Here is a 23,162-nt window from a genome sequence, read left to right as displayed (position 1 = left end):
ACAAGCATCCTAGGACCGGTTTTGGGCTTTCAGCCCTCATCAGCCTGGATAGCTTGATTCCAGTGGCATGGAGAGCACGGGACTCAGTCCCACTCGGGGTGACAAATGCAAAAACAACAGTTGATCGACAGAATGCAGAACAATGTCATACATTCACCCCAGTACAGAGATCTGGGCCTAAATCCATCGTTTTTTGCTCACCATGCCATTCCAGTTTGAACCCAGCCATATGCAAATCAGCCTTGACCCTGTGCCCCATGGGAACAGTCCAGTCCGAACTGCCAGGCCAGGTCCTCTCTGGACTAGACACAAGCATCCTAGGACCGGTTTTGGGCTTTCAGCCCTCATCAGCCTGGATAGCTTGATTCCAGTGGCATGGAGAGCACGGGACTCAGTCCCACTCGGGGTGACAAATGCAAAAACAACAGTTGATCGACAGAATGCAGAACAATGTCATACATTCACCCCAGTACAGAGATCTGGGCCTAAATCCATCGTTTTTTGCTCACCATGCCATTCCAGTTTGAACCCAGCCATATGCAAATCAGTCTTGACCCTGTGCCCCATGGGAGCAGTCCAGCCCGAACTGCCAGACCAGGTCCTCCCTGGAATGGAAACTGGAATGGCATGGGGAGCCAAAAAACGATGGATTTCGGCCCAGATCTCTGTACTGGGGTGAATGTATGACGTTCTTCTGCATTCTGTCCATCAACGGTTGTTTTTGCATTTGTCACTCCATGACCGTCCTGACTCTTTTTCACTAACCTCTCTCACACCCCTTTGGGAGGAATAACCTTAACCCCTCTTAACACCACTCCATTGCAGAAGGACAATTCTTCCTTTAATTCCCAAAACGGAGACCCATCGCCTCTCATCAGGCGCTCCCTAGGCAACCTTTGGTAATGTATTATTTAACCATTTGCATCTCAACATCTTTCTCCATTTCTTGCCGCCACTCTGTTTCCGACATCACCTCCTGCTCCAACTTCTCCCCCATGCCCTACAATCCACCCTCATATGTTAATCGGAAAGATGCTTATCTTTATTAAAACATAGATTGGGTGCAGTTAGTTTCAGAGAATTTACCACCTATAGATAATCTGGGTGATGCAGATGCATACCAAATTGTGAAGAAACTATAGCAAGAGCGGTATAATAGGAAGATTTGTGTAGTATTAGAAAAAAAATTCTAGAGCTCAGCATGAGGATGAATCTATTGACCAATCTGTGGCAGCACTCGGAGTGTTTGTTGTTAATTGTAATTTTGAGGACATATCATATGAGCAGGTATTAAGAGACCAATTATGGATGAGGAAGAAATCTAAGACGATACAAGAAAAATTATGTTCACGTGGCGAAGTGAGCTTAAAAGCTGCCATGGGTGTGGCTAGGAGCACAGACGTGTCTGGGAAATGTCTCCAGACTGTACGGAAGGGATCTAGCGGCAGTAATGTAGAATCTGTTAATGCTTTACAAGTCCAAAGAAAGTAAAGAAAAAGGAAAAAAAAGTGATCCACAAAAACCTTTATTTGGCAACTTCAAAATTGTGCCCCTCTGTGGAAAACATTTGCAGAATGCGTAAAAAGATTCGCCATTTTAGCAGAGTTTGTAAAGAAGGGGTCTCATTTATGAGGCCTTGCGTCAGTTTTGTGCTTCCGATGCGTCACTTTTTGTGACGCATCGGCGACGTAAAACATGCGTCCTGTTGCGCACTATTTACAAAGTGACGCATCTAAGCAAATGCGTCACTTTGTAAACCCCTGCGCTACATTATACCTGTGTCAGGTATAATGTATGCAGGGGGGGGCGTTCTGACGCAAGTAAGCCTCGTAGAAGTGACGCAGTGAAATCTATGAGATTTCACTGCGTCACTTCTAGGACGGAAATGCGTCAATATCTTACACCTGCCTCACAGCAGGCGTAAGACTGACGCAGGCCCTTTCACATAGGACTTGCCCATGTGAAAGGACGCATTGCTGGAGTTGTGTCAGTTTTGTGACACACTCCAGCAATGCGTCACTTTTGCGCTTACAGATACGTCAGAAATACTGACGTATCTGTAACTCCTTGCGACATGATGTGTCATACATTAAATATGACGCATCAGGTATGTCGCAAGGAGTGCGCACTGAGAAGTGACGCATCGCTGCTTTCACGCAGCGATGCGTCACTTTTCATAAATGAGGCCCAAGGTGTCAAGAGAAATGGGGAGAGAATTTGGCCTAACGGCTAGGGCGGTCGACCTCGAATCTGGGGAACTGGGTTCAAGTCTCGGCAAGACGCTGAACATCCTGTGATTCTGGGCAAATCAATTAATCTCCCGTGCCTAACAAAAATGAATGTGTCCTCATGTAATGTAACTGGTGCTACGTAAAGCGTTCTGATACCCCATTCGGGTCAAGTTCGGGCTATATAAAACCCTGTTAAAATTAAGGATGGACGGGCGTGTAGTAAATGCCATGGGAGACTCTGGTGCCTGGTGCTCAATCATGAGCAGAATTGTGTTTGACAAATCATGATCAAGAAGAGAATTGTATCCCTTGGCTGTGAACCCTGGCAGTTATGCAGGTCACACAATACCCACGGTGGGTGCTGCTCAAGTACGAATTGAGCTTGGTGATAGGAAATGCAGTGGCAATGGGCATGTTGATGGCAAAGGTGGATTGATCTTGAGATGCCTCACATTAATGAATGAGGTATCAAATTGGGTCCTAATAGAGACCCGCGGGGTATGTCGTACCCGCTGGGGTATGTCATACCCGCTGGGGTATGTCGTACCCGCTGGGGTATGTCGTACCCGCTGGGATATGTCATACCCGCTGGGGTATGTCGTACCCGCTGGGGTATGTCGTACCCGCTGGGGTATGTCGTACCCGCTGGGATATGTCATACCCGCTGGGGTATGTCGTACCCGCTGGGGTATGTCATACCCGCTGGGGTATGTCGTACCCGCTGGGATATGTCATACCCGCTGGGGTATGTCGTACCCGCTGGGGTATGTCGTACCCGCTGGGGTATGTCGTACCCGCTGGGATATGTCATACCCGCTGGGGTATGTCATACCCGCTGGGGTATGTCGTACCCGCTGGGGTATGTCGTACCCGCTGGTCTATATAGAACAGGGTTCGTGTGAGGAATGGACGGAGTACGAGACCTGGAAGGGGAAGTTCCCTGAAGTCTTTAAACAATCCTTAGGTAAATAGAAGAAATTTAAAGACCATATTATACTTGGAGAGAATGTAAATCCTGTAAGACAAGAGGCACGCAATGTGCCAGTAAACTATGGGTCTAACCTCATAGACATGTTGAATGAGCTGTGTGAAAAGGGAATTATTGAGAGCTCTGACTGGATTTCACCTGTTGTGATTATTAATGATATGTGATGGGCAGACCCTGGAGGAACAAGAACGCGCTTGACCTGGAGAGTGGAAACATCGAAGTTCCAAATATTAACTCCAAAAAAACCCAACTCCTGAAGCAAGTGCTCCCTGGTACCAGGCAGGATTAGAGCTCTCGGAGTAAAGCCAAGAACTTTACCTGAGATTCCAGCATTCAGGATACTACTGAAGAGCGCCTTCACAGCTCTTCCAAATGATACAAAGCATGACGGGCCTCATTTATGAAAAGTGACGCATCGCTGCGTGAAAACACCGATGCGTCACTTTTCACTGCGCACTCCTTGCGACACCAATGATGCGTCATATTTACAGTATGACGCATCATAGCGCGAGGAGTTACAGATACGTCAGTATTTCTGACGTATCTGTAAGCGCAAAAGTGACGCATTGCTGGAGTGTGTCACAAAAGTGACGCAACTCCAGCAATGTGTCCTTTCACATGGGGCAAGCCAAAAGTGAAAGGGCCTGCGTCAGTCTTACGCCTGCTGTGAGGCAGGCAAAGAAATTTACGCATTTGTGTCCTAGAAATGGCGCAGTGAAATCTTATAGATTTCACTGCATCACTTCTACGACCCTTTCTTGCGTCAATACACCCCCCCAGCATACATTATACCTGGCGCAGGTATAATGTGGCGCAGGGGTTCACAAAGGGACGCATCTACCTAGATGCGTCACTTTGTAAGTATGGTGCAACAAGGCACATTTTTTACGCTGCTGGTGCGTCACAAAAAGTGACGCACTGGCGGCGTAAAAGTGACGCACGGCCTCATAAATGAGGCCCAACATTTCTAGTGAATTCCATCGCATCTTATAACCATTATAATGAACTCTTCTGGGGTATATCATCAAGAGGGGGCAATAATTATCACTAAGTTCACTTAGCGCTAGGATAATTATCGCTGCCCAACTCTGAATTTTATCACGGAGATAGCGTGCTATCAGCAACGCTCATCCCCACAGCGATAGAATTCAGAGTGCAAGCTGCCAACTGTGCAATTATCACTGGAAATCCAGCGATAATCGCACAACTTTTGGCAATAGCTTACTGATAGGGCCTCACATACTAAGCCATGATATCCACCTTCCATAGCATATCATGGCTAAGTCAGTTTCAAAGCAGGCGTAAGGAAAGTAGCGATAACAGAGGTTATTGCTACTCTTCCTGCCGCTATGCTGCTTTGCATGAGGCTTGATAATAGGAGAAATGTCGCTTAGCGACATTTCTCCAGTTATTCAGGGGAGGAACGCTCACTTTGCATCTGATTAGAGATGCAAAGCTGGGCGTTAAGGGAAAGTGCAAAGAAGCATGGATTCACGCGTTAGCATGTCCTTACTAATAGGGCGTTAAAATTAATGCTGCTTTTCAGCCGAAAACGGATGCTAAAGCGGCGATAATTTTACCTCCGGCCCTTGCTGATATGCCCCTCTGTGACCTCGGCCGCTTGCTCTACACCCCTTTTCTCTGATTCAGATTCTGACTTTCCTCACCCCTGCTGAACTCGGATTCAGCCTCTCTCCACTAGAGTGGCTCTTAATCTCCGAGCCCCTTTCTCCAACTTGTTTCTTCATTGTCTTCGGATTGTACTTTACTGTTCTTTATGAAGCTCTCTCCATACAAGTTTTGCACAGTGGGGAAATTATAGGCTAATGTTTTGGGGCAAAATGATTGAATTTCCACATCATATTTTAGATGGGTATTTAAGGGATATTTTATGGTGAGCCTGGGGCACTTGCTTCTAGAGCAGATCTTTACAAATTTATTTGAAAGAGTTTCAAACTTGACATTAATAAATCCTATATATGACATTGCCGTGAGTAAGGACATCTGAGGGCAGAGGCTGTAAGATTGATGTAACCTTACATATACCTGTTATCTAAACCTGGGTAACAGTTGCAGTAACCTACGGCCTGATTTACGTCTTTGCGGTATAGACCTCTGTCACAATGGCGATGAAGTATCTGTACTGTCAATGCTGGTGTCCGCTCCAAAATTATATGGGACAGACTTTAAGTTTAATCATGGTGTAGGCTACTCTGTCTCAATATTGATAAACCCCTGAGACGGCCAATCAATTATGGGCCGTTACAGTATGACTTCAAATTCCTTCCACCTAAATTAGATGGGGGACTTGGAGGTCAGTTTATGCTGCCCGTCACCATCAGGAAACCCTAGTCAGAAGGGGAAGTGAAAACTGCTATATGCTCCCCTCACTTTGGGAAACAACTCCCACGGTGAGAGGAGCCCTGTCTTTTTTATTTTAAAAAGAAAATCCCGCTTTGAGATTTTCTTTTTGGAAAAAAAAAGAGTTTGGCGCAGTCATCTGCTTTCTTCCTTAAATTGATATGTATGTACTTTACGTACACTCCAGATTGTATACTGGGGAACCCTAGTCAGTTCCTAGTATATGGTACACCATGACCCAGGGCATAGGTACCAAGTAAAGAATTGGGGGGACCCCCTCTAGAGCATTTCCTTTTAGGTCAGGGAGAAGAGGGGAAAAAGGAACAAACAAATTGAGAAAAACTCCCTCGTGACCTATTCATTTCTCAGGGTAATTACTCCAATTATACAGGCATATCAATACAACACATTTGTGTTACTTTTGCATTCTTTTTTATTTTTCAAATTCCTTTAACATTCAGCTAATTCTTTTTTCATGATTTTCTTAAAAACACATTTTTCTTAAGTATCAAAATTCCATCATAAATAGCAACAAATTATTCAAAATCCACATTTCATTGTAACTAAACCTTTATACATATATAACCAGTTAGACAAAAGGACCAAAGCAGCAGACCTGGTCATGCACAACAATTCATTTGTTTCCCAATTAATGGTGGTGCAAACACTTCTAACATCCGCTGCCGTAGGATGCGTAATTTACAAGAATATTGAAACAGAAAAAGAAGGTGCACTCTAAGAAAAATCAATATCCGAAGTTGCTTTTTTTTTTTTTTTTGTTTTGTATAAATTCTTCTTTATTTTGGATTTCTTTCAAACATCAAAGGCACAGCCAACGCATTTCGTTCCACTCTTTGCCTTTTGGAACTTCGTCAGGGCTGTAATAATTATAAACATATATACACACATAAATATTCAATTGGCAAAACCAACAAAAAGATAAAAGTACAAAAAAAATTTTTACAAAAAGAAAAAGATAACATTTATACAAATGTATTACACATACAACAAAGCCGAGGAGATACAAACTCAAAATAATACACCATATTTAAAAAAAGGGGAGCTAAAATCGGTTATACCATTTCTAATGTTGCCATAACATCTTTACAGTATAGCCAGAACAAGTGACTGCCATGATTGCATTGATATAATTTTTAGAAAGCATCATATATGTTGAAAAGACTGTCATGGTTTAATGCCTTTCTACTGATGTTAAATGAAAGGAAAGAACGGACAAGTGTCATACTTTCCAAAATGATATTTATCATTTCAAGGAGCATTTCGTTGAAATCATGTAGTTCTGCTCTCTCTTTATCGAGAAAAGATCGTACCGCAGTTTTATCAATTTATATCAATGCAATCATGGCAGTCACTTGTTCTGGCTATACTGTAAAGATGTTATGGCAACATTAGAAATGGTATAACCGATTTTAGCTCCCCTTTTTTTAAATATGGTGTATTATTTTGAGTCTGTATCTCTTTGGGTTTGTTGTATGTGTAATACATTTGTATAAATGTTATCTTTTTCTTTTTGTAAAAAACATTTTTGTACTTTTATCTTTTTGTTGGTTTTGCCAATTGAATATTTATGTGTGTATACATGTTTATAATTATTACAGCCCTGACGAAGTTCCAAAAGGCAAAGAGTGGAACGAAACGCGTTGGCTGTGCCTTTGATGTTTGAAAGAAATCGAAAATAAAGAAGAATTTATACAAAAAAAAAAAAAAAAGCAACTTCGGATATTGATTTTTCTTAGAGTGCACCTTCTTTTTCTGTTTACATATATAACCAGGCAGAGAACAAAAAATACCACACATACCACTCTCACTCTTTTACAATCACAACTTCACACATCTGGGTTTATAAACACGTCTATTTAGTTGTTATCTTTATTGCCCAATATGACCACTCTAATTGGTGGGATCTTAAAAGGACACGTCAACGCGTTTCGGTGGGTTTGAGCAGCAGTGGAAACCACCTTCATCAGGACCCGCCAGATAGAAAATATGTTCTCTAAGACCTGGAAATATTCATAGTATTTCTTCAGAGCAGATAACAGTAAATCGTCAAGAATGTTTCTTACAACCAGGCAGTGACCACGAAAAGCTTAAATAATCTTTACAATGAGACTGGAAGAGGATGTCACTCCTATTGATGGCACTAAAACTACCCTCCCTTACGTACGGTTCGGAACTTTTCAGAGGCAAAGATGCTAACTTCGTGAATTTAAAACAGTCAGATCTGTTTAAATACATCTTTCATATACCAAGATTTGCATCACAAGCGCAAGTCCGCCTTGAATTTGGGCTATCGAATCAGCAGCAAGTTAGACAAGCCGTGTTACTAAAAATGTGCTGGAAACTAAGAGCAGCACAGGAAGCCACGTTGATGGGTCAGTGTTGGTCCGAAATTAATAACCGAGTAAAAAACGCATGGAAAACATCATTGGAAGAGCCGCTGATACAACTTAACATGCAAGAGGCATGGAATACAAATTACTCTTTCGCGGCCTTTAAAAAAATAGCCAACAGTGCTGCAAAACAAAAATCCTGGATCACCGACAAAGCCGCACTAGTAAAGAAAAAACATGGCTGGATGGTGCTAGCCACGTATGAGAGAAGTGCTCCGCAACCATACTTAGTCAACTACATATCTCCATCCACTCTACAAATGCTCCTAAGAACACGCCTTGGAACCTACATGTCCAAGGATCAGACTCCCGCATGGAAGCAAACATGGCAGACACCGCTTTGCAGACTATGTGGCCGAACCGAAGAAACACTGACTCACATACTGTGCATTTGCCCATCCTTGTCCATTCTGAGACGTTATTACTTATTAAATACATTTCGTTTACACCAAATCAGAACATGTCGGCCCGCCGTCATGTTAGCATTGAACAGTTTCCAGCTGCAATCAGCCTGTAGGGCCACCAAATTCCTACAGAACGCGAGCATCCTAATCATGAAAGCAGAAAAAACGGTGACCCCCAGCCTTACAATGAAAGACGGATGAGCAAGAAAAGGCTCAGACTACTGACAATGTAATACTGTTTTAAAAAAAAAAAAAAAAAAAAAAGGGAACTACGTTTTAAAGAATGTTAATGTATTTTATCAAAGGCTAGCTCGTTTATTTTTTAGTTTGGTTTTGAATGTATTCAATATTGTAAAGGTTTTAATTAACCAAACACAATAAATTATTTACTTACTTACTAAAACTTTTTGGAAATTCCTGCTTTTTTTCAAATATCTAGCCAGCCATATACCTCTAGGGCTCCACAGGGGAGGATTCTTCTTTAAGTGAAATAGCTCCAATGTTTGTACATCTGGACAAGAGGACACCTTGAAATTATGTTCCTTTCCACTCCATAATCATTCCCTTTCTTTCTTTGGGTAACGATGATCAACCGTCTCGATCAACAGTTATTTGGCAGTACGTCACGTCACTGTCACTATGATATCGCGTTCGCCTCCGTCACAGTCCGTCTCCCTATGTGATGCCGCCCGACCGAGGCATAGGTACCCCAGAGGCCTCCCATGGGCTGCAGCATGTATTATGCCACCCATGAGAGGCCATTCAAAATGACCAGACAGGCCGGCTACAGCAGTCTGTGAAAGCCAGTGCTTGCACCACTTACTTAGATATAGGTTCACTATATCTATATAAATCAAAACACTTAAAAACCTATCAGCCATCCCTATGGCAGACCTTATCAATCCTGAAGACAGGGTGCTGGGTTTTACGTGAGAGGGTGCCCCTGCATGACTAGGGCCAGTCTGTCTTCTCTCTCGACTGTTGCGAGTGTTAGAACACATCACATGATCTGGTAGGCCGGCCTTTATCCGCAGCCTTGCCCAGATGCCATTCTCCACGAGGGAACCCCAAGGACTGAAATGCTTCGCAGCACTGCCAGTACTTCAGCGTGGGGTTTGTCAGACGGAAAGCCAGATTCCAAGCTGCCCAGCTGGACTGCTTTCACGTGTCCCCTCGCAACATTGTTATGCGTCTGGAAACCTTTTTTTCGCTACTCCTATAATCCTACAGCGACTAGCATTCCTATCTTTGGATCCATACCTCCGATAAACAGATTAAGGTTGCCTTTGAGCCAGATATTGAGTAGTGTTCAATTTCAAACAACACATTCACATCTCCAACTGTACACAGGAGATCCTTTCAGCTCGAAGTGAAGCATTCGACATCGGATGATCCAGATAACGTTTACTTTACTGGTTCCTGAACGTGGTACCTGGTTGATCCTTCAACCCCACTGCCAATTTTTGGCCTCAAAGCAGTATCCTGAATCCTGTTCTGACCCCCTCCTACCTGTAAAAAATATAGACTAGACCCACCACTTCTGCAACGATAATAACTTGTAGCACTCCTGACGAACGCACCCCTGGTGCCGAAACACGCGTCGAGAACTCCCACCATACAGCCACGTTGTACTAGTCCTTGTTTTAATATATGTCCTTACTTTAATATTTTAGTATTCTTGACTGTTTAGATCAAATTGTCTACTAAACTATCATAATTAGACATGAATGTACTATATTTAGTGTGTAAAAGATTTTGTATCCGAAACCATTCTTAAAATGCATTCTTCTTTTACCAAAAATATGAATAAAATGACATTTTGTATGTTTCTTCTTTACACTGAGTTCAAAATTATCAGTTGAGTCTTGATGAAACAAATGTGGATGTAATGTGCACCAATTGAACTGCCTAGGAATTGTTTCTGCAACTGTTGTCTGTGATGCAGACAGACATATAGGTTAAGTTGCATTATAACCTTGCGGTAAAAGCTAACTTTAAAATGGCTGCTTAGAAACATGTTGTGTTTGGTGTCAAACACCTTGGAATCATACCTCCACACCAGTAACTGGTGTTGAGGTATGATTCCACACTTATGAAGCGAGCTTTGTGGGGTCACCGGTCTACCCGGTACCAGCTTTCCTAACCCGGGCCCCACAAAATGGACGCTGCCAGCCACAAACACATTTCTGCCCTCCTGCTGCTGAGCCAGGCTTGACCAGAGGTAGACCTGATAATAGGTTACCTGTCACAGGGAGGTGTAACCACCTCCCAGACAGGGTTTAGTGTATTGGGGCTGTGTGGGAGCACTCTGAGAGTGCCAGAAAGTCTGCACTGGGGTCACATTTAGTGTCCCTGTGCATAGTCCAGCTCAAATCAGTTCTGGGAGCCATTGGCTCCTGCTCTTGAATGAAACTGGCCACCCTTCTGCCTGCCCCTCCCTTAGGAGGCTCCCTGAATCCGTCCACCCCTTCCCACGGGTATAAAATGGGTTACCTGGCTACAGGACATTGGATTTTACCTGGACAAGATTCTGCTAAGAAGAAACCAAGGGGCATATTAGCAACAAATAGCGATATTTATCGTTAAATGAGCTTAGCGCATTTTTTTTCTCGCCGCACATCACTGGATATTATCGCTGATATAACGTGCTATTAGCAACATTTATCTCAAAAGCGATAAAAGATCCGGCAATAGCGGCTCAATGCATGAATATCGCTGGAAATCCAGCGATATTCAGGCATTAATGCCAATAGGGTCTTAACCTGAATATTCACCTCCCATTGGATATACAGGTTAAGAAGTGGTCTGAGCAGGTGTTAGGTTTTGACGATATTCGCGCTTAGCGCACATTTTTTTATCACTTCACCTGCCTTGATAATAGGCGATAGCGTTGTTTGTAAGCGACTACTTTCAGTCGATAACAGTGTGGATACGCCCACTTTGCATGTCATTAGCGATAAATATCGCTGACATGCAAAGCGGGCCCCACACCACTCGCTATCGCCTAAAAGCTGTCGCTAACTGCTGTTAGCGGCAGCTTGCTGATAGGGCGAGAAAAATATCGCTGCTTTTGCGAGAAAAAGTCCATCAAAAGCGGCGATAATGCCCTTGATAATATGCCCCCAAGTACTTTGACTGTCTGCACGACGCTGGACGACTGAAGAATCTGCCTTGGAGTAAAGGAGTTACTCCCCTGCCCTAGCAGGCACCTGAGTGCAGCTGACCGGCTTGCTACTCCTGAGCTCCTGTGGACTCCGAAGATGTCATCAACACAGGAGGTGGGTTTCCTGAGGTCCCTGAGGTTGATCTGCCCTCTCAGCAATTCTGAGGCCAGTATCCCTCGTGGGGACTGCGTGACCCGAACCCCTGTGCATTTGCAGTTGCATATGCTTCTTGGCAATTCCTGAGCTTGTGCATTGGACTCCGAGTAGTCCTGACCCCGAGCATTATTTGCACCGAAGAACTCTGGCCTCCTCACACCAAGTACTCCATGGGCTGGTACTTGATGAACTTGCTTGAGGTCTCCTCGCGATCCCCAGAGAGGTGTGGTACAGCGGCCAGGGAAGCTGACTTCGGAGCACAGGGCTCTTGGTTCCATCCCCAGCTCTGGTGGCAGATAAGCTCAGCACCATGTGACTCTGGGCAATAGCTCACTTAATGTCCACGACGGCCAATAGTGCCTTGAAACCCTTAAGGGTGAGTAGTTTGCGCTTTACAAATACCGGATGGATGTACAGGTATTTTCATGGCTTAGTTGGTCCATTGGCCTGTGGGTCCTGGCGAGGGCCACCTTGTTTGTTCTTGGGCTTCCCTGGCTGCACCAGATGTACCCTGACTTTTCATTGCTTAGAGAGTCCCCTGGACCTTTCTGGTCCACACCATAAACTGTTTGTCTTTCCTGCATGCGTTGCATTTGCCAAAGCTCGTTCGTGCTCCAGACGGACCCCGACCCCTCAGCACTTGTCCTCCTTCATGGGACAGCTCACCTCCAGATCCTGGTCATCCTCGATGTCTCCCGGTCCTTGTGGCTGAAGAGTCAAGCATCCCGTCAACACAACTGAAGCACCTGACATCAGTGGGCATTTGACTACTGAGCCCCTGGTCACCTGAAGTGACCCAGACTCTGTCCCCTCGGCTTTCAGGTTCCTCTCATCTAGAATCCAGGCATGGATTCCATGACACACTCCTCACCTTCTTGGCAGCAGTACTTCTTTGCAGCTCTCCATTAAAAACGACGGAGGTTTCCGACACCACTTGACCCCTGTGCACCCGGCTCCTCTGGGATAGGTAACTCGGGTACCTTGGTATCAACAGGTGGGTTGGTCTTAGAACCTCTTAAGTTCTAAAGGATTTGCTAAAAGTCCTCCTGAAGTGTCTTTAACTTGTAAAACTGTAACCACGACTTTCGCATAGAATTGTACCGAGCCCGCGCTTGTGTTCAAACACTGCACCCATCCTCCATGGGGTCCCAATCCTCACACCTGGGGGGGGTTCCTTGGGGTTAAGGAGAAGAGAGAAGACCCCTCGTGTTTCAGGGAACAGGGTACTATATGACCTTACAAGTCTAAGGGATATCACTGGAATGACTTATACACAATACATAATGGTTATATCACTGTGAGCCCACCTGGTCCATACCAAACCCTTCACAAGCAGGTCAAAAGCTAAAATGCAGCGTTAACACTCTTTATTAAAATTTAAAGATATACTTTGTTAAAATTTCAGAAAACACATGTTCTGAAGACATACCATATAAAAAACATTTCATACATTAAAAAATAAAATAAATAAAGAATTACGTTTCTACATAAATTTCTGAGGAGTACAGTACATTACAACAATTCCTAATAAAGTAAGCACAGAACATAATAATTCATTCCACAGCTTCAAAAACAAACAATAAACCCCATCTACTTAGATAGTTCAAACAATTTTTCTACCAATTGATAAGATCCAATAGCCTTTACACTGATAATACAGCAACACCAGAAGTATTGATTTAACGTATAGGTGATGCCTTCTGGGCTTTACTTGGATTCTCTAATGCACAGTGCGTCGACGCGTTTCGGTGTTAGTGCCGTTGATCTGGTCACACCTTCCTCAGGACAGATTTGTATGGGGTCATCACTTTCGTATGATTGGTGTCCTTCTAAATATTAGAAAGTTAACCATCAGTACAAGATAGTGTCTCTCCTAAACACGCATCACATTACATTTCTCGGGCATGTCATTAACATTTGTAAACTTTTCTCTTAAACATGTAGATACTCATTGCACTTTCAACATGTTCTCTAATCTTTGGTTCACGATATCTGCAGAGTATAGCTCATTTCCTGATACCTTTCCTTACTTTAGCTTGACACTAATCTCTTTCTTGGCCTAGCACATTTTGCATTCCAATAACTTCATGTCATCTGTAAATATAGACATCCGTTTCACTGTCACATTCACATTATTCTAATTTCCTTTCTGCCAGATGCATTTTATGTCTTATCAATATAACACCCATTCCCCTCCGTTGCATTTTAGTTTTTTGCCATCTATAAGAAAATTGTTTCCATCTGGATTACCATATATTACTACACGTGAGACTAATACCAACCTTAAATTTTATAATTAAGGATTCTGATGTGGACTGCTAACGATCACCTCGGGTATGAATATCAATCTTTCCCCCGCTTATTGGTGGATCACTGTTGGCCGTGGTAAAGTCTGTGGGGATTTTTTTTAAAGAAGAATTTCCTTATTTACAATCTTAGGAGCAAGCCAAAATTGGACTTCTGTCCTTTCATATAGCTACCCACCTTATGATGTTAGGTCGATGTCGCCAAAAAGTTAAATACGTTAGGCGACTCCTGTCCGCCGTTGGTGATTATAACATTCCCACCTTGATTGTTGTTTCGTCTTTGATCTAAGGGGATTTGCAACAGTGTCCCATTAATCCCCATTCCCTATAGCACTATTAATTACCTGTTCTGCTCTAATCATATCATTTAATTTTAATTTTAAGAACTTGAAAAGCGCGGCTGTCACCATTGCAGGCATCCTGGCGCTAACAGAACCCAAACCCAATAGAAGCAGAAGCAGCAAAAAAGTACCAGGGGAAAAAGGCTAGCCAGGGAAAAGCCAGGTTTTCACCTTTTTCCTAAACTGCAGAAGTTCATTAGTGGCCCTAATCTCGATAGGGAGAGTGTTCCAGAGTCTGGCGGCCGTCACCTGAAAGGATCTACCACCAGCTCTGACCTTCCTAAATCTGGGAACGACTACCAGTTTAGCATCCGATGAGCGAAGGTGTCTGGAAGGAGTATACCAAACAAACTTGGACCTTAAAGGAGCTGGACCGCACCCATGGAGAGCCCTAAAAACTATACAGAGGGCTTTAAATTGGATCCTCTGTCTAAGAGGAAGCCAATGTAGCTTTGCCAGGGCAGAAGGTCCGTGAGATCTCCTAGGCAGCCCCAACGCCAATTTAGCCGCCGCAGATTGGACCCTTTGGAGTCTGTCCAGTAGATACTCAGGGGACCCGAGCAGGAGGGCGTTACAATAGTCCAACCTGCTCAGGATGGTACATCTAAGCACTTGGGCACGGGCATGAGGGGGTAAAAGGGGCAGAACCTTCCTGAGTGAGCGCAGAATGGCAAAGCAACCGGCCGATGTTTTCTGTACCTGGGTGTCCATACTGAGCCCGTGGTTCAGCATGACCCCTAGGTTGCGGACAGAGTCCGCAGGCCGTACGGTGGAGCCAGATTCCGGGGGCCAGAAATTGTTAGGAAACGGTCGAGGGATCCTTGTTCCAGCGTTAAAAAGCACTTCAGTTTTCCCGGCATTAAACTGAAGCGAGTTTGCCTTTAACCAGCTTGCCGTGTTCCTTAGGCAGGTATGTAGGACCTCCACAGAGATAGACTCCTCTCCTTCCAAGGAGAGAATCATCTGCGTGTCATCGGCATAATTAACAATTCGAATGCCGAATCCTTTAATAAGCGAGATTAGTGGCCTAAGGTAAACATTAAAAAGAATAGGGCTGATGGCAGAGCCCTGAGGCACTCCATGCAAGACCGGGGAAAAGGATGATTGAAAAGGAGGCACTGAAACCGCCTGCTGCCTGTCCTGCAGAAAAGAATGGAGCCAACGCAATGCCGAGTCTCTCACCCCTGCCTCAAACAACCGCCTCAGCAAGATCTTATGATTTACTGTGTCAAAGGCGGCAGACATATCGAGCAGGATCAGAAAAGATGCCTGACTTCTGTCTGCGCGCCTTTGAAGTTCATCCATGGCGGTGATGAGGGCTGTTTCGGTTCAATGGGCCGGCCGAAAGCCGAATTGATCCTTGTCCAGAAGGAGAAGTTGTTCCAGGTGGGTGGAAAGACTGTTGCTAACCACCCGCTCAACTATCTTGGCGGGGAATGGCAGCAGTGAGATGGGCAGATAGTTTTGTGAGCACTCAGGATCCAAGGAGGGTTTTTTTAGCAGGGGGGAGACTAACGCCCGTTTTCAGTGAACAGGGACGATACCAGTCACAAGGATTGATTGCAGATAAGATGGAGTGGGGGAAAAAACTCATCTGCAAATTCCTTCCAAATTTTAGGGGGGACCGGATCCAAAGGAGAGCCGGAAGCAATCCCTCTCGCTATATTGGAGACATTTTCAAAAGTAAGCGGCAGGAACCTGAGCAATGACCTTGACGTGGAGGAGTGTGGCTCACTGATTAGAGCGGCAGACCCTGATGCAGAGGTCTGGCCCGGTACCAGGGTTCAATTCCCGACGCGGCAGGGTCCTGAGCCCAAAAATGTCCACGGACTCGATAATTCTCGCCTTGGTGCCTATTCTAATCATGGGGTCCCTCGCTGCAACTCTGGGCAATAGTAGCTTAATCTCCACTACGGCGGCCCACCCGCTGCGGGATGCCTGGCTTTCACCCTGGGGATACCCAGTAGGGGTTATCTCACAGGGAAAAGCCAGGACGGGTTCCCAAGGCAAGCGCCTTGATGCCTTCGGGTGATACGTGAGCTATATAAGTCGCAATACATTTACATTTACATTTCCAGAGCCAGAGCCGAGTCAAGTGCAGGGTTAACCGGTAGGACAGGTCCAGATTCAGGGAAAGAGTCACTGTCAAGGGGAATGTTCAGATCTTTAAGAATCAAGTCAATTTTTTCTTTAAAGAATATGGCAAGATTGTCACAGAGATCTTGGGACGGGACAATCACATTCTTGTACGAATCCGGAGTAGTAACGCTATTTAAGATGTTAAAGATACTCCTCGCATTATTGGTGGAATTACAGATCAAAGAGGAGTAGTATTCGGCTTTAGATCTTTTAATAAGATTTTTATAGGCAAGAATCTTAGTTTTCCATATTTCTCTAGAGAATTCATTGTAATCGCGTCTCCATTTCCTCTCTGCTTGTTTACATCCTAGTTTTAAAGTTTTGAGGTCGTCGTTGAACCATGGAGCGGAATTTCTACCTCTAAAAATCAGAGTTTTTAGAGGGGCGCGTGAGTCGACGACCAATGAAATACTGGTGTAAAAGGAATTATAGTTTTCATCCGCACCTTTGTTCACATCAAAAAGCGACTCCAGATGGAACAGTTCGCCAGAAGAGTGTGATCGTGAGAGCGCTTTCCAATCTCTACATTTAATTTCTCTAGTTGGGGCCGGTGCCTTATGGGAATCCAATTTTTTGTATAGAAAGAATTTAACTAAGGAATGGTCTGTCCAATCCATTGGCAGGGTGTCTCCCATGACAACCAGATCTGGTCGCGCAAAGACCATGTCCAAAAGGTGGCCAGCTTTATGGGTGGCTGTGAAAACCAGTTGGGAGAGACCGCAGCTGTCACAGGCTTGAAGGAGGTTTCCAAGAGCTGAGTCAAGTGTACCATTACGCCAAAGATTAAAGTCACCGATAATAAGCAACTTTTGATGGGATACGGCGATATTGGTTAGGGTAGAGATTAACGCTTGTTGCTGTAACAGGTTGAATGATCCTGGCGGGCGATAGCAGACTAGGCCAGTGACAATTGTCCCAGGGCGAGTCAAAATGGAGAGCCCCAACATCTCAGTGCCCAGAGTAGGGTCTAAGTTAAGGACCTTAATGTTGCAGGAGGATCTAAAGATCACTCCCACGCCCCCGCCTTTGCCAGTAGGCCTAGGGGAGTGGAAAAATGTAAACCCGTCAGGGCAGGCAAAGCCCGGATCGACCAAGCAATCTGGCCGAGTCCAGGTTTCTGTCATGAACAGAATGTCTAGTTATCATGCTTACCTCTTACCTCGTTTAGATCTGTGTTTCTCGGGCTATCTCGGTTCGTAGTTCTCTCTTTCCTTATGTGTTCGTTACGTTTTATTTGGTACACGCGTATCTAAATTTTAAGGGATAAAATACCATGCAATTACCCATCAGGCAACTCAACTGGCAGCATCCCTGCCCTATTTGTATAAAGAGAAAAAGGATTCTAATTCCCTTCCCTTACCTTCTTTTTAGAAAGTTGTTATCGTTATGATGCTCCGTATTCCCAGGGTTTTATTATGTACTCGGAGGCTGTATGTCGGGATGGCTCAATGAGTTATGTAGAACTGGATATGTTTTAGGGAGTAAAAAACATCATTTCGTTTTTGTCCTATTTTGTTATTTCGGCTCAGCTTTTTTTTAACATCTCATATAGTCAATCTCTCACTTCTAGTTGATTTCTTCCTCTCAACTAGAAGTGAGAGATTGACTATATGAGATGTTAAAAAAAAGCTGAGCCGAAATAACAAAATACCTCAGTCTTGTCTGGGTTAATTTTTAACAGGTTATCCGTCATCCATTGCACTGTGAAGATGTGTTGTTTTCCCTTCCTCTTAGCCCTGTCTCAAAGACTCCTCCAAAAGTCCAACTCACCCCTTCCACATCACGCTCCACCCCAAAGACACAGGATCCCCGGCCCCCTGAACCCAGCCCAAAACCAAAAAGCCAAAAAACCCCTCCCAAAGGCCAACCCATCCCTTCCACATTCCACTCCACCCCAAAGAAACCAGATCCCCACCCCACTGGTATCGTATGACACAATTTAATGCACACATCACGATAACTGATAATGAGTTGGGAACATGTCCATTTGTGTGGAATGTGCATGTGCAGTGACAGTGATCTGGGGACGTGGGCATCATACAAAATGTTTGACCAAGCCACCCTAACACCAACACCCTTGCCTGTTCCATGGCGGAAAATCATTTTGACGAGAAGTCTATGAAAACAGGTAGTAATATGCCTTACCGTCAGTTGTGTCCATGACGGTGTTGGTTTTTGATGTGATCAAGCAGGTACAGCAGTGGCAGGACGTGTACGATCAGCTCCATGGCAGCACAGGACGTGCAGACGTGAGTAGAGGTGAGTTTCAGCATTCTATACCTCCCCTTCTGCCTTCTCAGATATGGTGGTTGGACCGCCGCGGTCATGCCGGCTGTAAGGCAACTGGTAATTTGGCGACAGTTTCACTGGAAGTCCGAGCCTCATACAGACTCATTGGCCTATTCCGCCACCCCTGTGGTGAGAGTTTGTTGGTGGTTGCGGTGGGACCGCGGTGGTCTTTCATCTATGTAACGGCATGTCTCGTAATATTGCTGGTCAGAACACTAAGATTGCACATTTGCACCACCACTGCGGGTACATCGGTCTCAGGACTGACAAACTCATAATCAGGACCAAGTGCTGTAAATTATTAAAATTAATTACGGCAGAATTTTAACTAAATATTTATTTATTTTTTAACTTTGGCACATTTTTCATATTTGTATAAAATGGTAAGACTAATTTTAAGTTTCGTTTTAGGGATTTTGCCATTGGAGGATGTGTTTAGGTTTAGTATTATTAGTATAGGTTAGTGTTTCATTGTCGTGGACTGGCTAATTGTTAGAGCTTTGTTTTAGTATTGGACTGTAGTGCGGTAGGCCTTAATTTATTATGAATGTTTTAATTTAATGTTTTTATAAAGTGTATTATATGTATGTATTAAAAAATTTATGTTATTTTAATGGTTGTAATTATTAGGCTATTTTTAGGGATGGGTGGTAAACCTTCCTCCTGACACCACTTTTAACAGAAGCAACTCAATTGCAAAATCCTAAGTGATTAGGGCGCACCTTAACGGAACACAAATGTGCCAAGTGGTTGTAGTTTATTCTTACTTCTTCGCATTGCAATGGCACAGTAGGTAATGTAGGCAGTGCTGCACAGTCTAAGAAGGTGTCTACAATGGTATTAGGGAGCAAATAGCCTTCTCTTATGGTATTTTCCAAACAACTCCCTTCAATTGGGGCAGAGCTACAAGGAAGTGCAAGCCCTTTGGCTGCGCCACGCTGCGGCACTTGCGAAGCACTGGAATGCAACATAGTTACAAGAAAATGTTGCATCTCTGTGCTTCCCCGTGCGCACACAAACTGCTGCCATGCACTGGCGCAGGCACCCTTGCACCATGGTGCAAGGGTGCCTGCGTCATGGGGAGATTGTTTTTGTGCAGGAAGGGGCACCTTCCTGCACAAAAACAATCACTACAGGCATTTTCTTCTTTCAATGCGTGCTGTAGAATTCAGCACACATTGAAAGAGGAAAAAACGAGGAGAAATTAAAACATCCTCGTTGCGCCTCGCTCCGCCACCTCTAGGGTGGCATAGCATTCAGACGCATCTCCAGATTCGCGATTTCTCGTATATCTGGAGATGTGTCGTGTTCCATGGGTGTTGCGTGGGAACAGCCACAGCAACACCCATGGAGCGCCCCTTCCACGTAAAGTGCTGCGTGTGAAGGGACCGTATTTACAAGGACAGGAAAAGTCACGCAGGGTGGCTTTTCCTCTCCTTGTAAATATGGAGGAGCCCCCTGCACCACCAGTACGTCACGAAAAGTGAGGTATTCGTGGCGCAGGGGGCTTGTAAATCTGCCCCTATGTCTTTGCTGCAGGACTCATGGAACTTGGTTTGCCCTGGGCCTAACTTTCCCAAAAAAAGCTGATCACTTTGATTTCTAGATCACTCACAATTTGTCTTGGTGTCAGTTGCAGGCTCAGATACTCTACGCAGATCACATCAAGGATGGTTAATCTGTGCACTTGACCAGTAAGGCTGATCATGTGTCAGAGAAGGATTCACCAATTTCAAGGATCGGTCTGTTCCTTCAGCAGTGTGTTTTTCTTTATGCCAATCTAGATTAAAAATCAACAATGGACCCCGCATATGCTGGAATGGTTCTGTGAACATAGATGGTTATGCAGACTTGTCCAGTGATGCCTGGGTTTCCTCAAAAGGACCATCCGCTATGGACGCCCAGCTAGGAGTGAGAAGAGAGATCCAATGGAGGTGGAGACAAACTTAAGACAGACTTAAGACAACTTAGGATTTTGTCTTAAATTTGTCTTAAGAGAAACTTAAGACAGACTTAAGACAGACTTAAGATAGACTTAAGACAAACTTAAGACAAAATCCTAACTTAAGTCTATCTTAAGTCTGTGTTAAGTCTGTCTTAAATCTGTCTTTAGTTTGTCTTATGTCTGTCTAAAGTCAGTCTTAAGTTTTTCTTAAGACAAGCTTAAGACAAAATCCTAACTTCTGTGAGTACTAAAAGTAGTAAGTTCAGGATTTTGTCTTAAGTTAGTTCTGTGAATCGGGCCCTACTATCTTGCTGATTGGACATGTTAAATCAGTTGAACTCTCTTTACACTGGTAGGAAATGAATCAATAGGTCACAGGTAAGACAGGACTAAGGGAAAAGCGGAACTCTGAACCAAGTCAAAGTTGGATCGCTGGGCTGAGGTACAAGGGGGCCCTGTTACCGAGGACAGGGAAGATGTGTGAACCTAGAGAAAGGAGGAACCATGACCTGAGATACAAAGAGGACCCAAAAACCGAGGGCAGGGATGATTCATGGACTTAGGGGAAGGATGAACGATGGACTGAGATACAAAGAGGACCCAGAAACCAAGGCAGGGATGATTTGTGGATGGATGGGAAAGGAGGAACCATCAAATCAAATCAGGGACATTTTTATCGCGCACAAATAACATCCAGGGAGTCTCATGGCGCTAGCAGATGGCTCTGACATGGGAAATAGGATGCTAGGATGACTTAATTAGCAAAAAAGTCAGGTCTTCAGCTTTTTTCGAAAGAGGCTGTGTTCAGAGATAATGTGGACACCAAGGGGAATTTTGTTCCAGGAGGCGGGGCAAGAAAAGAAAATGCACGACCGCCATTTCTGGAAGTTTGTATTCTTAAGGGTGTCAGCAGGGATTCGTTACTGGATCTGAGTTCTCTTTGGGGCTTGTACCATCTCGGTTTCTTGGACCAGTATCTTGGACCACTTTTATACATATGTTTGTGCACCAAGCAGAACAGTTTAAAAAGAATACACTTCTTTACCGGGAGCCAGTGAAGACTTTTCAAACAGAGGGTAGATGAAGATCGTCACGGGATGCCAAGAACCAACCATGCCACGGTGTTCTGAAGAGCCTAGAGTCCATTCAGGTGATTTTCGTTTATAGAAAGTAAAAGTGCATTCCCATAGTCCATTCTATTTATGATTAGACCCTGTACTAGTGGTTTCCTGGCCTCAACAGAGATCCACCTAAAAATCTTCCTCAAACTGCGCATTAGCCCAAAGCAAGTACCCACAATATGATTAATTTGGTTTTCCATGGACAATTTATTATCCATGTAAAAACCCACATTTTGGACTGACTCCTTGGGCGTTGGACAACTGCCTAATTCGATTGGCCACCAATCTTGGGTCCAATGTTCTGCTGCTTTGCCAAAAAGCAGAATTTCTGATTTGCTACCATTTAACTGCAAATGGTTAGCATTCATCCATGACTCAACATGGATCAAGCAGTTTTTGAAACGTTGTTTTGTTTAATTTAAATCTGGGCCCAATGTGATTAAGATCTGGGTATCATCGGCATAGGACAAAACGTCAAAGCCGTAGGCCCTAATCACTTTAGCCAGTGGTGTCATATAGACATTAAAAAGCGTAGGGCTCAAGCTCGAGCCCTGTGGCACGCCCATTCTAACAGATCTTTTTTCTGCCTTGTTTTTGTCAATCTGGACAGAAGTAGACCGATCAGATAAATAGCTTGAAAACCATTTTAGGGCATTTCCTCTGACACCAATCTCCCACAGCCGTTGTATTAAGACGCGATGGGAGATGGTGTCAAAGGCCGCAGACAGATCGAGCAGGACGAGGATAGTTGATTGATGATTATCTAATGCCAGTCTGATATTATCAACAACCTCGACCAACGCTGTTTCCGTGCTGTGGGATGGCCTAAAGCCAGACTGTGACGGGTCTTGGAGTCCATTGTTTTCAAGATGACTCACAAGCTGTGTGTTGGCGAAGGATTCCAGCATTTTTCCAAAATACGGAAGTAATGAAATGGGTCGATAATTTAACAAGATGTTGGGGTCGGCTGTGGGCTTTTTTTAAATTGGTCTAATTTTTGCCGCTTTCCATATGTTGGGGAAGTCTGCGTCTAAGAATTATTTATTAAAAAGAATAGTCAGATGTTCTACTAGCACAGGGGCAAGTATAGAAAAGATTGTAGAGGAAATCTGATGAGAAGGTGATCCAGACTTTATTTTCAGACCAATTGAAATGGTTGTATCACAATCGAATTTTAAAAATTCGCTCATTACATGTGGTGGGTCAGAGGTCAGATTTACCAAAGCTTCGGACTGCCCTATATTTCGATTGGGAAGACAAGAGTGATGAATGGCCGTTATTTTATCCTAAAAAAAATTTGAGAGAG

This window comes from Lissotriton helveticus, chromosome 11 (assembly GCF_964261635.1).
Source record: "Lissotriton helveticus chromosome 11, aLisHel1.1, whole genome shotgun sequence".
Lineage (NCBI taxonomy): Eukaryota > Metazoa > Chordata > Amphibia > Caudata > Salamandridae > Lissotriton > Lissotriton helveticus.
This window is presented reverse-complemented; position numbering follows the sequence as displayed.